Source organism: Oryzias melastigma, linkage group LG10 (assembly GCF_002922805.2).
Source record: "Oryzias melastigma strain HK-1 linkage group LG10, ASM292280v2, whole genome shotgun sequence".
Taxonomy (NCBI): domain Eukaryota; kingdom Metazoa; phylum Chordata; class Actinopteri; order Beloniformes; family Adrianichthyidae; genus Oryzias; species Oryzias melastigma.
The window spans coordinates 8,563,859-8,577,339 of NC_050521.1; positions in this window are offsets into that span (position 1 = coordinate 8,563,859).

The window sequence follows — 13,481 nt, forward strand, 5'->3', positions numbered from 1 at the left end:
TCTAAAAACAAAAGTACTTTTCTATTATTTGAAAAGAATAGTGAACTGTTGTTCGCACTATTCTTTTCTCACTATGCATGATAATTTACTTTAAATTCTTGAATTAAGGCAAAACTCCTGCATTGATCTTGGCAAATGTCAAAGGCTTGAATGAAGATAATGTTACTGTTGTAACTATTGGGATTCTAGTTTGTTTTTACTCATAATAGGTAATAAAATCTTAGTAACAAGCCTCAATATCTTATTGAAATAATTAAGTGCCAAAACTCTCAAAATAAGGGAAATGATCTGGCATAAAATTTTTTAAAAAGCGTAAAATCTAAAGCATATTTTAGGGGGTATTGAAGGACGCTGTCTGGAAAGAATCCCACATACTCATGATTTAAACAAGCAAACATGCCATGTTTTTAAACTAGATAACTGAGGATGTTCACTTTTGTTTGATGTGATTCTACATGAATAAAAGGCTCCCTTCACTGAAGACGCAGAGAAACTGACGGCCTTTTCAATTACCAATAACATTAGTGATCAATTTGATCACTACTGCTGAAAAACACTAAAACAACAGTAATCTGCTTGTTTCTTTCTTGGAATTATTAAAACTTCTAAAGGTGAAGCCATAAGGATTTAGAAAAATAAGAAGAGTAAGACATCCGTCAATTTTCTTCCACTCATCCGGGACCACAGGGGCAGCAGTCTAAGCAAAGATGTTCAGACTTTCTTGTCCCTGTCCACTTCCTCCAGTTCCTCTGGGGGGAAACCCAAAGCATTCCCTGGTCAGTATAGAAGCATAGTCTCTCCAGCGTGTCCTGGGTCTTCCCCGGGGCCTCTGAGGAGGTGTCCAGAAGGCATCTGGACCAGGCACCCCTCTCAATTTGCCCCATTAAAAGTTTGAAACTGCTGTCATGCTTTATGGCTTTCACATGTCATTGATACATTCACGTGTATCATTATGCCAGACAGTAACATCCAGCAGTCAGACTGAGCTTTTTCTTGAGTTCTGACCCTGCTACAGTTTTTGATTCTTTCATTTTGGGCTGCTCTCCCTGACTTGCATTCTGGAACTTGTTTGTAACCAAACATTCTGCCTTTACGTCCTTATAGAAGTCTTGTTCAGATCAAAGATAGATTTTTCGTGTATGTTTCTATGGAGCCACACAAATAAATATTTTAAACCCAAATAAAACATTTTGAAAAAAAAATTGGTGTTTGCTCAAAAAAAATGTAAAATGTCCAAAACGTTTTGCTATTCTAAAATAAACGTAATTATTTTTATCTACAAATGTTCTGTTTTTTGGGTTTCAAAACTCAAAACTTCAATTTCAAAAGTCTGTTTTTTTTCCTTTTTACCTCTTTTTTTTTACATTTTTGAAACAGAAAATTTCAGTTTCAAAACTTTTGGCGCTGTTGTGACGCGTTGGGGTGGAGGTAACATGAAGGACCAATAAAAGTGGATGAGGGTGGTATCTTCAGTCCCGGTGCATTCACTGTCACTGAGAACTGTGATAATTACAGTCAGAAAATGGGCGTTTATTCTGTACTATCATAATCTGAAGTTGTCCCAAGACGGGTGTAAAAAGCAGAGTTTTGTCGTGTACAAACCATGTGTTCAATTTTCAGATTTGAAAAGGAAAAAAAAGTTTTGAAATGGAAATTTTGAGTTTTGAAACCTCAAAAATAGAACATCTGAAGCTGAAAATTATCAAATTTATTTTAAGTTTTGGACATTTTAAATTTTTTGGTCCAAACACAAACATTTTTTTCTAATTGTTTTATTTAGATTTAAATTATATTGTTCCCAAAATAGCTCCATATGTTTCTGCATTTCCCCTGACTCAAAGAGAAGAGAAGAATTACATTTTTTAAAGAAGACATTTTCAGCTACAAACAATTGCATTCTGCGCATCACCTTCCCCTTTCTTATCTTAGGATTCAGATACTTACCCGCAGCAACATTTACAAGAACACAAACCTTCAAAAACCAACAGAATAATACACTTTATGTACAAATTGTTTTGTTTGTTTATGCATGTTCTTCCTTTATTCAATGCAAATCATCTCTACTCTGTGTTCTTTGGTGTCTCCTGGAGCTTCTGAGACAGAATATCTCATGTCTTTGGGTCGAAACAATGGGTTTCTCCAATTTCTGTTTTGTGTGTTTTAGATCAGCATCATCTCACAATAAAAAAATAAATAAATCTTGCAGTTTATCCCATTAATAGAAAAGCAGCAAAATAAGTAACAGATGAATTAAATGTGGATGAACGTATGCAAAAAAGTAAAGTTGGACACCTTAAGAATTAAAGCTGAATGAGAAGGGAAAGGGGGACGAGTTCATGACTGCAGCAGTGTAAAGTTGCTGTTGGTTATTCGTTAAACCTTCTTTGCTTTTCGTTAGCGTTCAGTGAGAAGATTCGAATAATGCACATTTTATAAAAACTTGTATTCAACGTAACTTCTCTGAACAAAGTAAAAGGGAAATGTAGAAAACAGCTCGTCAGAAAGCCGCAAACTCCATCCTCACAGGAGCGCTGCACGTTCCAGCCACCACGCAGACGCTGGCATGTCAGATCCCTGCATCCTGCCAGAGCTGCTTCCCATCGCCCACACTGTTAAAAGACTGACTTCATGATTCGTGAATGATCAAATGTGGCATTCTCTTGTTTTACTACTAAAATAAAATGTTTTTGCAAGAAATGTGAATACTTTTAAGTTTGCAGACTTCTCTACAATTTTGTGGAAACGTAGTCTTTATTTTAAGGTTTAGTCAGATGGACCAAACATGTGGGGATGCATTGTGGAATAGTGATCAACACTCTTGTCTTACACTGAAAAGGTCCTGGTTCAAATCCCAGCTGGGTCCTTTCTGTGTGGAGTTTGCACGTTCTCCTCATCCATGGGTGAGGTTTCTCTGGGCACTCCAGCTTCCTTCCACAGTCCTAAAATATACTATATATACAACTGGATGTTGGAGCAATAGGAATCGCTTGTTTAGTTTTGGGTTCCACCTGGAGGCTTTAGAGCAGGGGTGCCCAAATCCAGGCCTCGAGGGCCAGTGCACTACATGTTTTCCAACCGACTTACTAATGAAGCTCTTTATTAGCCAAACTCACCTGATCCAGGTAATCAGCAGCAGATAAGGTAAGGTTTCTGGAAAACCAGCAGGAGGCCGGCCCTGAAGACCTGGATTTGGGCACCCTCTTTAAGACTGGAGAGTTCGAGAGGTTCCCTGTAATGTGCAGCAATGAGTTTATTAAAGACAATTTTTTGTTTATTTTTTAAAAAAAGCATTCCCAGTAGTGTTTAAATTATGAATATTACATTTTTAACCAAAATGTCACAACCTAAATGTCTTAAAGGGGCCCTACAATGAAAATTCTACTTTTTGAGGTTTTAAATTTATTTTCCTGGTCATTCTTGACTATAAAGAACCCCAAAACTGCATTTTGATCCTTTCATGCTTATAAGAGTAATCATTTAAAAACCTGCACTGTTTGGAGCTGCCTCTCCCATACCCATGAAAACCAGCGGTTGGAAACGCGCTGACATAACATCAGTGCCAACAGCTCCGTCCAGGAAGAGTCTGTGCTGCAAGCTCCGCCCCCACACTACAACAAGCATACGGAAACTCGTTTAAATGTGGTCGGATGCATTCATGCTCAATTAAACAACTTTTAATGTGATCCACATTGATTTCATCGACTTGTTTTTTTAGCGTGTACCTGTCTCAGTAACCGTCATGCAGGATTCCTCAAACCAGCGGTGTAAAGTGAACCTGGCCTTCATACAGACGCTCAAAATCCATCAGTAAAATAAAACGTTTGAAAAACGGAAAAATCCAGACAAATTTTGCAGACTGCAGCACAACCATCTTTCTTATAGTTTTGATTATAAACGACATTCAACGATGACGTCGTGAAATGGGCGGGACCAACAAGGAGAGAAAGGCGGAATCTCAGAAATTGAGTTGTTTTACATCCGGGTATTAAAACGAGTCACAAAAATGACTCATATTATAAACAATTTGTTTTTTAGTGTTCCAAAGGTCATATATGATCATATATATGGATATAGTTTACTCTGAAAGGCTGAAGAAAATCATGGTATGAACCCTTTTAAAAGCCGTTTTCATGTTGATCTGAAGCCTCTGTTTCCAAAATCTCCTCTAAGGGAGCGTGGGTTTTGGAGCTGAGCTGAGTAACTCCACCCCTGATCCCCCCTATTTGATTATGATAACTATCTGATGAGGGGTTTTGTACATTCTTTTTCTTAAGAACAATGCCACAAATACATAAAAAAAATCAAAAAACAGAATTGTCATCAGAGGACTTTACAGCTTCCCCGTATAAGGGTAAAGATAAATGGTTTGCTTTGAAGTTTGTGGAGAAAGCGAGATTAAACAAGGTTGTAGTTGTGAAGCCCTTCAACGGACTGGTAACCTGATCTGGGATAGGCTCCAGCAACCTCAAAAGGGATTCAGCAGGTTCTGAAGATGAAAGGGTTAATGGACGGGTGGATTCATGGGCCAAACATGTTCCAGCTCTCCTTCTGACTGTGAGTTTCAGTTACGCCGTCAGATTTCATGCATTTTTCATTAAATGGAGATGACATTTCTGAAATAGTTCCTGTACAGACTTGCAGGAAAGGCTGTAAGAAGGCACTTAGTTATTTATATAGGAATCATAAACTTTTAATACAAATACAGAAATGAAATATAAACTCAATATAAATATGAATATATTTTTTCTATTTTTAAACTGAAGTCCTGTTTTTTTTTGTAGCTCATTGTGTTGCTGTTGTTGCAGAATCCTATAGCTTTCCCTGATCACCAGTGGAAAAGCTGCTGACCCCGAATCTATCCAATCGTAGGTTGAGTTACATTCACAATAAATTATGCAGTGCCCTTTTACGCTCTGCTTTGTACCATTCTCTGCTTTTACAGCTGGCTCCATTACATTACACTTTTTATTTTCCCAGTCTGGGGGCTAAATATCTCCTGTTAGCTTAACAGGCCCCCTTGGTCGCTCAGTGCACTGTGCCCATGTGTGCGTGCATGAATGTGTTGCAGTGTATTAGACTAGCTGGCATCCAGATGTGGAAATAAAGGTTCAACAAACCCATTGTTTCCTACACACGGTTCACCTTTTGTTTTGCTGACATTTTATCTGCTGGAGTTTTTGTCCCAGCCTTTATTCTATCAGTGTGTTATGATAAAACACGGTTCTGATGGTGTTTTTAGCTGAATCAAATTTGATATTTCCAGTACTAGAAAATAATTAATTAAAATGTATTTAAAAAAAAAAGGAGTTAATTAAAGATGGATGACGGGGTGATATACCCTTTAATCTCACATCAATTATTACCACTTATTAGTAATCTGAGACACTGACTCCAAAACAGGCTTAAGATGCTTGGATAATATTCTTTATCTAAGATTCACATGCTCAGGAAATCAGAGAAACAATATTTCTTTCATGAATGTCTGCATCAGACTTGAGGTTCCACCTCCAACCACCAGAGGGAGCTCTTTCCAGACTATTGACCTCTACTACTTCCTCAGTCTATATCGCATCAGATACTGCTCTCTTTTCCACTAGCTGCTTCTCATTATCCTCATCAGCCTCACCATTTTTACCGGTATGTCCCGTTTGGACTTTCCTCCTTGTGAAGTATTGTTTAGCGTTTATCTTGCTATCCTCACCGTTTCTCCTTTCTTTTTTGTTTTGACCTTTGCCAGTTTCCTCGCCTCCCTGTCTCGCTCCATGTTTTTTGACTCCTGCCTGACTTGTAACTACTTCCTTGTTTTTGCCCTTGCCTGTTTTAGTCACTGTTAAACTTATGGGATATGGATCCAAACGCCTCTGCATCCACCTTACAGTTTGCATGAATATTTCATAGGAGCCTTAAAGTTCTTTAATACCCCTGCATTACACCAGTCAATCGACTTCTGGTAAACTGAAATAACTGGAGATATAATCTGTTTTGATCAATGGATGTAAATATTAGATAAAAGCATTGAAGTCAATGAAGATAAACGATAAGTCATAGTCACAATTACCTGGAATTAAACCAGCAATCTTCTGATCAGGAATCAACTACCGCTGCACCACGTCCGCCCATGTAGGGACGTTGCACTGATTTTTTTTCTTTTTCCCACCCCTCCAAATCCATTACACTGGGCAAAGGACCTGCTAGTGCTCTTCAAGTTAAAGTACTTGCATGCAGCCTGACTGTTGAAATTGAGTAAATTAGGACAATCTAAATTTAAAGACACTAATTACTGTATGAATGTTTTTGGACTAAGGAAGGAAAGTGAAAAAAGGCGATGCAAACTCCACCCAAAAAGGGCCCAGCGTAGATGTGAACCTGGGTCTTTTTACTGACCTCTGTACCAGCATGCTGTCCTAAAGCTTTTGTCTCATCAATAAGTCAACAGGTTTGCTGCTGCGCCTTCATCTGAACTCATCTGTGTAATCTGCATCTGCTGGTAGATGCTGGGAGCATGAATCACTTCATGAGAGTCTCTTGGAAAGAACTCACGGACATTCAGGCTGATGCTGCGTTTCAGAGGCAGATTGGACTTGATGTGTTTTACTTACCATGTGAATTATGTACTCTCTTTTTTTCCCTGTTTCTCCAGTTTTTCTTCTTCCTGTGGTCTGTTGTCTAAATACTCCAGAAATGATAACCCACGATGTCCCCAAAGGGAAAACTGCATAGTGCATATTGTTGAATGGGAAGTGAATCCAGAGTCTGCCAAGACTCCCTCCATTTCTCTCCCTCTAACTCATGGTAACCCCCACCCCCCTACCCCCCCAGCCCAGCCGTTTTCCATTATAAGCGCCCAAACCAGCTTGTTAAAGAGAGTGAAACTCAAACCACAGTTTTGAAAATTACAGAATTCCTTCATAAATGCCCAACCCTCCCTGCAACTCATCGGGTTCAGGCCTGAGGTAAGAAGTTGCACACAGACGTGCATGCGCTCCCATTTGCAGTGTGTGAGCACACAACTTCTGCAGCTCTCCGACGCTCGCACAACAAATGCATTTGGGACGACAGCAAACACGGAACGGCTCATGGTTGTCGCTGCGCCGCCCTCTCGCCGTATCTTCTTTCATGGTTCAACCAGAAGCACGGCTGCGCCACAGAAACTGGCCTGACCTCTGCATGAAAGCAAAAGAGGAAATAAAACGTCTTTTTGTGTGCTTGGAGTGTCTTCAAACTTAACACGCTCTGCACTGCTAAAATCTTTCTCTGCACGTAAATTATTTTACCGTGCAAAAGTTCCTCGTCATGCAAGATTTAAATTCAATCAACGTAAAAAAAAAGGTGACTTTTCCAGTAGCACATGTTGCAATCCAGATAATTCTTTCACATGTTTAAAAAAGCAGACAAAGTGGAACAGGTATGAGGACAGGAACTCAATTATGCTTTCCTGAGTCGCAGCAGCTGCTGTTTGATTTCCCTGGAGTGAGCGCTTTGGTGCCCTTCTATTACCAAACTCTCTCCAACCTAGCTTGTAAACTGTAATTATTCTCAGCTGCTCCTACATGAAGAAGTGTTGAATTACCTAAATGAAAAATCATTCCTGCCACTCTCTCTATGGTACATTTAGATTTTGACGCTGAGACAATATTGGACGCTGGACCTATAAGCACAAATAAGGGGAAAGCACCAAGAGGCAAGTGTGCTCTGCATCCACCCCGACGAGTTTAGCCCTCCATGAATAATTTTATGTTTTGCTTCTGAGGGAAATTGCTGCACTTTGGCCATAATTGTTTTCAAACTGCCAGCTAATTATGACCTTTTACAAACAAATTGTGCAGATTGAATGTGACATTTCGCTGGGCCTGCAGAATAAAACAACCCCTTGCACTGGTGAAAACCCAGAAAATTCTATTAATGTAGAACAACCGTGGCTAACCAGTCGGTTAAATATAGGATTAAAATACATTTCTTCTTGCTAAGATCCAAAATAAAGCACAATTGGCTTTTGGGTACAACGTCTAAAGAAGGAGTGGACAAACTTTTTTATTTGTGAGCCACAGAGGGTTCTAAAATTTGACAGAAGGGCCGGATAAGGAGCAGATGTGTGGTGTGTTTGTAATCCACCTTATAAGAAAAAGAAATAACATGGAATTTGGACAAAGACATAACAGTTTTGACTAAAAATTGATATATTTTAAAACAGAACTGTGACAGAAAAACCCTTCTACTGCCCCTAGTGGAATTATAATGCACTGCAGGACAGAAAACATGGACCAAGTGATGTAGAACGGGGTTTTAAGTACATTTTTCTTAATGCTAATACAATAAGGATCTCAAAATTGCATGTATCAAATATGATACAAATGGTTATATGGGGTTAAAAAAACATGAATGCAGAATAACTTTCTGAACTTTCTGAGGTCAATGTTTCAATATTGCACCGTATGGGGAGACACCTAACTATAAAACAAAAGTTAGGATTATCAATAAAATTTATTCTAATTTGGCGGGCCAGATTAAATATTTTAACCCGCCACATATGAACCCGAGCCCAATAGATGTTCAAGGCACGCAGGTAGACCCTCATGAAACAGAAAGGTCGTAGAACGTTTGGTGATCATAAAAAGTGAAAATGTTCATAAGATGCACTTAAGTACAGTGTACGTGAATACTTTAGGACACAGTTACCACATGCACAACAGTTACACATTCCCTTTTCATGATGTCCCTTAAGGTGGACGTACAAACTTCCAGACACACATGCGCCGTCTACGACCCTCCATTGGCCCGGACAAAATCCACAGTACCTACAACCCCGTATGGGTGCCCGTGACTAAGGTTTAACTGAAAGCCACCCTTAAGCACAATAAGAATATTTAAAGTAGCCGAAAAAACAAACCCTGCCTTTGGTGGTACATTCGATCACTGATGGTACATATACACTAACAATAGAGCTGTAACTGCCAACACCTAAATAAAACACAACCTTAAGAATCCTGTCACTTTTTGATCGCTCACACAATCAATGTAAATCAGCGGATTTTGATGAGGATAAAACAGTTTTTTGTCGATATGTAAAGCCTTACTAATGTAAAGTGTTGTATAATGGCACAAAGACTATTTTTCACACCACAGAATCACCGGATTTACATTAATTGCGTTAGCACTTCACTACTGTAAAGTGTTCAAAACAAAAGTGCTTTTCTCCCCTTCAGAATCCAATAGACCTTCATTAATTGCATAAACCGTTGAAGAGTTACTGTAGTCGAAAGAATGTAAGAACTGGGACTAAAGGGTTCATGTTTAATGATGTGGTATGACTGGAGTATAGAGCAGGAAGTGTTACTGTGGAAATTAGAAAAAAATTCTTACCTATCTGAAAATGAAAGTTTGGTGAAGGAAGGAAAATAGTCTGAGTATTCTGTACAGCAGGGGTGTAAACTCAATCGCACAAGCAGCTAAAATCCAAAACACTCCTTAGGTCGCGGGCCGAACCGGATAAATATTTATTGAACACGAAAACTACATTTTAAAACTGTGAATTTTTAACATCATTATGAACTAGATATATAGCATTACCTGTGATAATGCTAGTGTGAATGCTGTAAGCTGAATTTGGCCGCTAAAGATGCTAGTGCTGATAGCTGCAGATGCTGAAATTGATAGCTGAAAACACTGAAGCTGATAGCCAGCTAAAATATTAGCTGAATGCCAGAATAGCCTAAAAAAACAAACAAACAAAAAAAATTTAGGTTAGCCAAAACGGCTAGTGTTTAGTGGAAAAAATAGCTAAACTTCAAAATAGCCTAAAAAACGGAAAAAAGACTAAATTCGGCAAAACAGCTAGTGTGTAAATATTATTCTAACTCCAAAACAGCCAAAGAAAACTTAAAAAGAAAAGCCTTAATTAACCAAAACAGCTAGCAAGTAGCTGAAATATTAGCTAAACTTCAAAATAGCCTAAAAAAATCTTAGTAAATGCTAAAATAGTCCAAAATGCTAGCACAATGCTAATTTTTAAAGCTTTAAAAGCATAACTTTTTAAACTAAAAATGAATAATAAAAGAGCAGGAATGCTATTCCAGATTAAATCAACTTAAACCCTAAATAACTTTTAATATTTCACTCTCCTTAAAAATATTTTCAGTCAAAATGATAAGAGTTAGAAATAAGCACAAGATAACATAGAGCCGTTAATAATAATAAAAAAAATGATCTGGAGGGCCGGATATAATTGTCAAACATGTGTCAAAGTTAAGGCCCGGGGGCCGGGCCTTAACTTTGACACATGTGCCCTAAAGGGTTTTCAGGACTTCTAACTACCACAAACGTACACATCAAACACCTGTAAGGTGATCTGGACTGATGATGGAAGACCAGACATTATCTGACTTCATGCATTCTCATTGACAGGAATGAGCACCACAGAAACACCTTAAAGTCAACGGAGACGACGTTTGATATGAAGTTAAAAAAACAATCTAACTGCTACATTTTCAAAGCTGGTGTATTGGTCATGTATGCCACTCCATAATTTTGCAACTCACAACCATAACTGTAAATAATTACTTTAGTCCAACTTTACAAAGCTTATCAGCCAATCCTCTCTTCATGACTCTGACAGAATCTGCAAAAGCTTCATAGATCTAAATTTATGATGGAAAAAATATTTTTTTTCCTTTTCAGCCTCGATTCCAATCTATGCAACATCCATGCAAACATTCCAGCTGCTCCGAGCGAGGTGTTTTAACAACAATCAGCGCACGCAGGAATGTTAGCGTGTAATATCCTGCTGACAGTGCGCGTTTTACACGAGTTCTGTTGTGATTCTCCTCTCAGCTAACCTGGCAGACCCCATCCCTGCTGACTGACCGGTTCTCCGTCCTGCTCCTCAGTGAGAGCTTTTGGCCTCTACAGTCTTGACTCTGACAGCAGCAGCAGCATTTAACAGAGTCAAGACTCCTTTGGTCTGCACTGTGTGTGTCAACATGCGGTTTTCAGTCATCTACACATTCATCATTTTTGCATGTTACACCTGAACCTCATTAGAATCAAAGAGAATGGCACACACTCTGTTTCACAGGAACACGCCAGCACATTCAAGGGTGAACAAATCACCCGTTCAAAGACGGCAGCCTGACAGACACACTCAGTTGTCGCACAGAAAGCAATTCCAGCATGCTGCCTGGCACAGCTCAGGGGCGTAATGGACCGAACTCTTCCATGTTTCCACCATTGCCATGAAGATTTACGAAGAAAAGCAATTTCTCAGAGCTGTGATAAAAAATAAAGAGAGGCTGTAAGTGTTTTTCTGTAAGTGGAGAGTCTGAAAGCAAAGTGCATGAAAACTCTGGCATCGTTTTGCACTCTCTCTGCACTGGCAAATGTGTCTGCACATTACAGCCTGCTGCTGCCGCCTAGAGGCCCTCTGACAAGAAGAGAAACCGTCTGCAACTTTTAACACTTGAAGAGCCGTCAGCTCAAGGAGCCACAGAGTCTCACTTCATCTTTTAGAAAAATAAAACACTGATTTATATGCATTTCTTTCTTACTACTATGATAAATATGAATGAACTAAAGTTTTTTTTTTTTTTTAGGTATAAATAAAACTGAAACATAAAGAGAGATGAGCCTTTTTCAAAATCTGAAAAAGTTTTGTCCTTTCAAAATAAAAGACACTTTGTGTTGGAATATTTAATGCAGCAAATGTAGTAGTAGAAAGTAATGTAAGAAAAAAATATGTGAAAAATACCACAAACCAAATCAACCACAGAAAACATTTTATATACTTTTTTCTGTCACAGTGATGTCACTATGGGTCTTTTTTTTTTTTTACATTTCCGAGTATTTGTCCTTTTAAATCTGTCAATCAAACTGTCTCAGACAGACTCTGTTTGAATTATTACCTTTACATCACTAAACCCTCATCTGACTTGTGATACACACTGTCCTTCACCTGTTTGTGAACATAGAATCTCTACGATCAGAGCCTCAGGCTTGCAGACCACCATGTGGGTTGTGAGATAATTATAATTAAGTGTGAAATAGTGGATCCTTAGCTTTTGTTATGATGTGGAAAACCCAGAAAAGCACAACTACCTGCTTATTCTGTATTCTTCAACAAACTTTCAAACAGGTCGCATCTGAAACTAACACGCTGCTTGCTTTTTCAGGAGCTACAAGCACAAACACTTCTCAAAAATTCCCAGCAGAGACTCTGCTTCTCCCTCAGGATGCTGAAGAGGAACATCTGTCAGAGACTCCTGCTGTCCTTCTGTACCGGTGCAGCATAAATTCCCACCGTACATACCGCATTGGCATGGGGTTGACCAGCAGCTCAGAAAAAAGTTCTCCAGAGAGTCAAAGCTGCACAATTCCCACTGTCTCACAGACTCAGGGACACGTCAGGTCCAGAACTCTCTCTGTTTGAACTGGTACCTTCAGGACGGCAGAACGGAGCGATGAGAACATGAACCACACTATAACGTTGTGTTGTTTACTCCGAATATAATATAGTGAATGACACTGTCTGGAGTTTTGTTGTGCATGTAACATGTCGCAATGACAATAAAGTCTATTCTATTCTCATCTATTCTACATAGTTCTACATAAATGAATAAGCAACATCCGACCATGCATCCATCTTTTACCAGGTATTTATTTTTGTATACTTTGTTTTAGGAGCTCACAAGTTTACTTGAGGGTAAATATTTGGATTCCTGGTTGAAGTTGGTGATCAATAAAAGGTTATAATTTCTCTATTGATTACTTGAATTTGGTCAAAGCCAGAAGAAATCTACTACTTGTGATATTTTCACTTAAGCAAAAAAGGGAATCTGTAGGATTTGTTCCTCTGCCTCCATCTAGGGGTAAAAACTGAGACTAACTGACCCCAAACTCCATGACTACAAGATAAGAAAAACGGGTCCAAACATACAGGAAGGCAGAACAACAAGTCTGACTCCATTAGTGGTAATCAACAGGTTAACATGCACTTTGCAGCATATTTTGCTTGAGAACAACTACAGTTCAGAGTACTCATCTGCACAACTTGTGGACCAATAAATAATTTTATAAAATTTAGTTTGATCATAAGAAAATAAAAACATTCTCTATTCTCTAATAGTATCACATGTTCTTTAAAAAAAAACCCACGAGAGCAGGTTTGAAATACAAAAAAACAATGAATACAAGGACTTTGTTTTTCATTCTCTAACATTTTCATCAACTGTTTCGGCAAAGTCCATCCGTTCATCCATCCATTCATCCATCCATCTATCTGTCCATCCATCCATTCATGTATCTGTCCATCTATCAATTCATCCATCCATCCAACCATCTGTCCGTCCATCCATCCATCATCCATCCATCCATCCATCCATCCATCCATCATCCAGTTGTCCATCCATCCATCTGCCCATCTGTCCATCCATCCATCATCCATCTGTCCATCCACCATCCATCTGTCCATCCATCCATCATCCATCCACCAT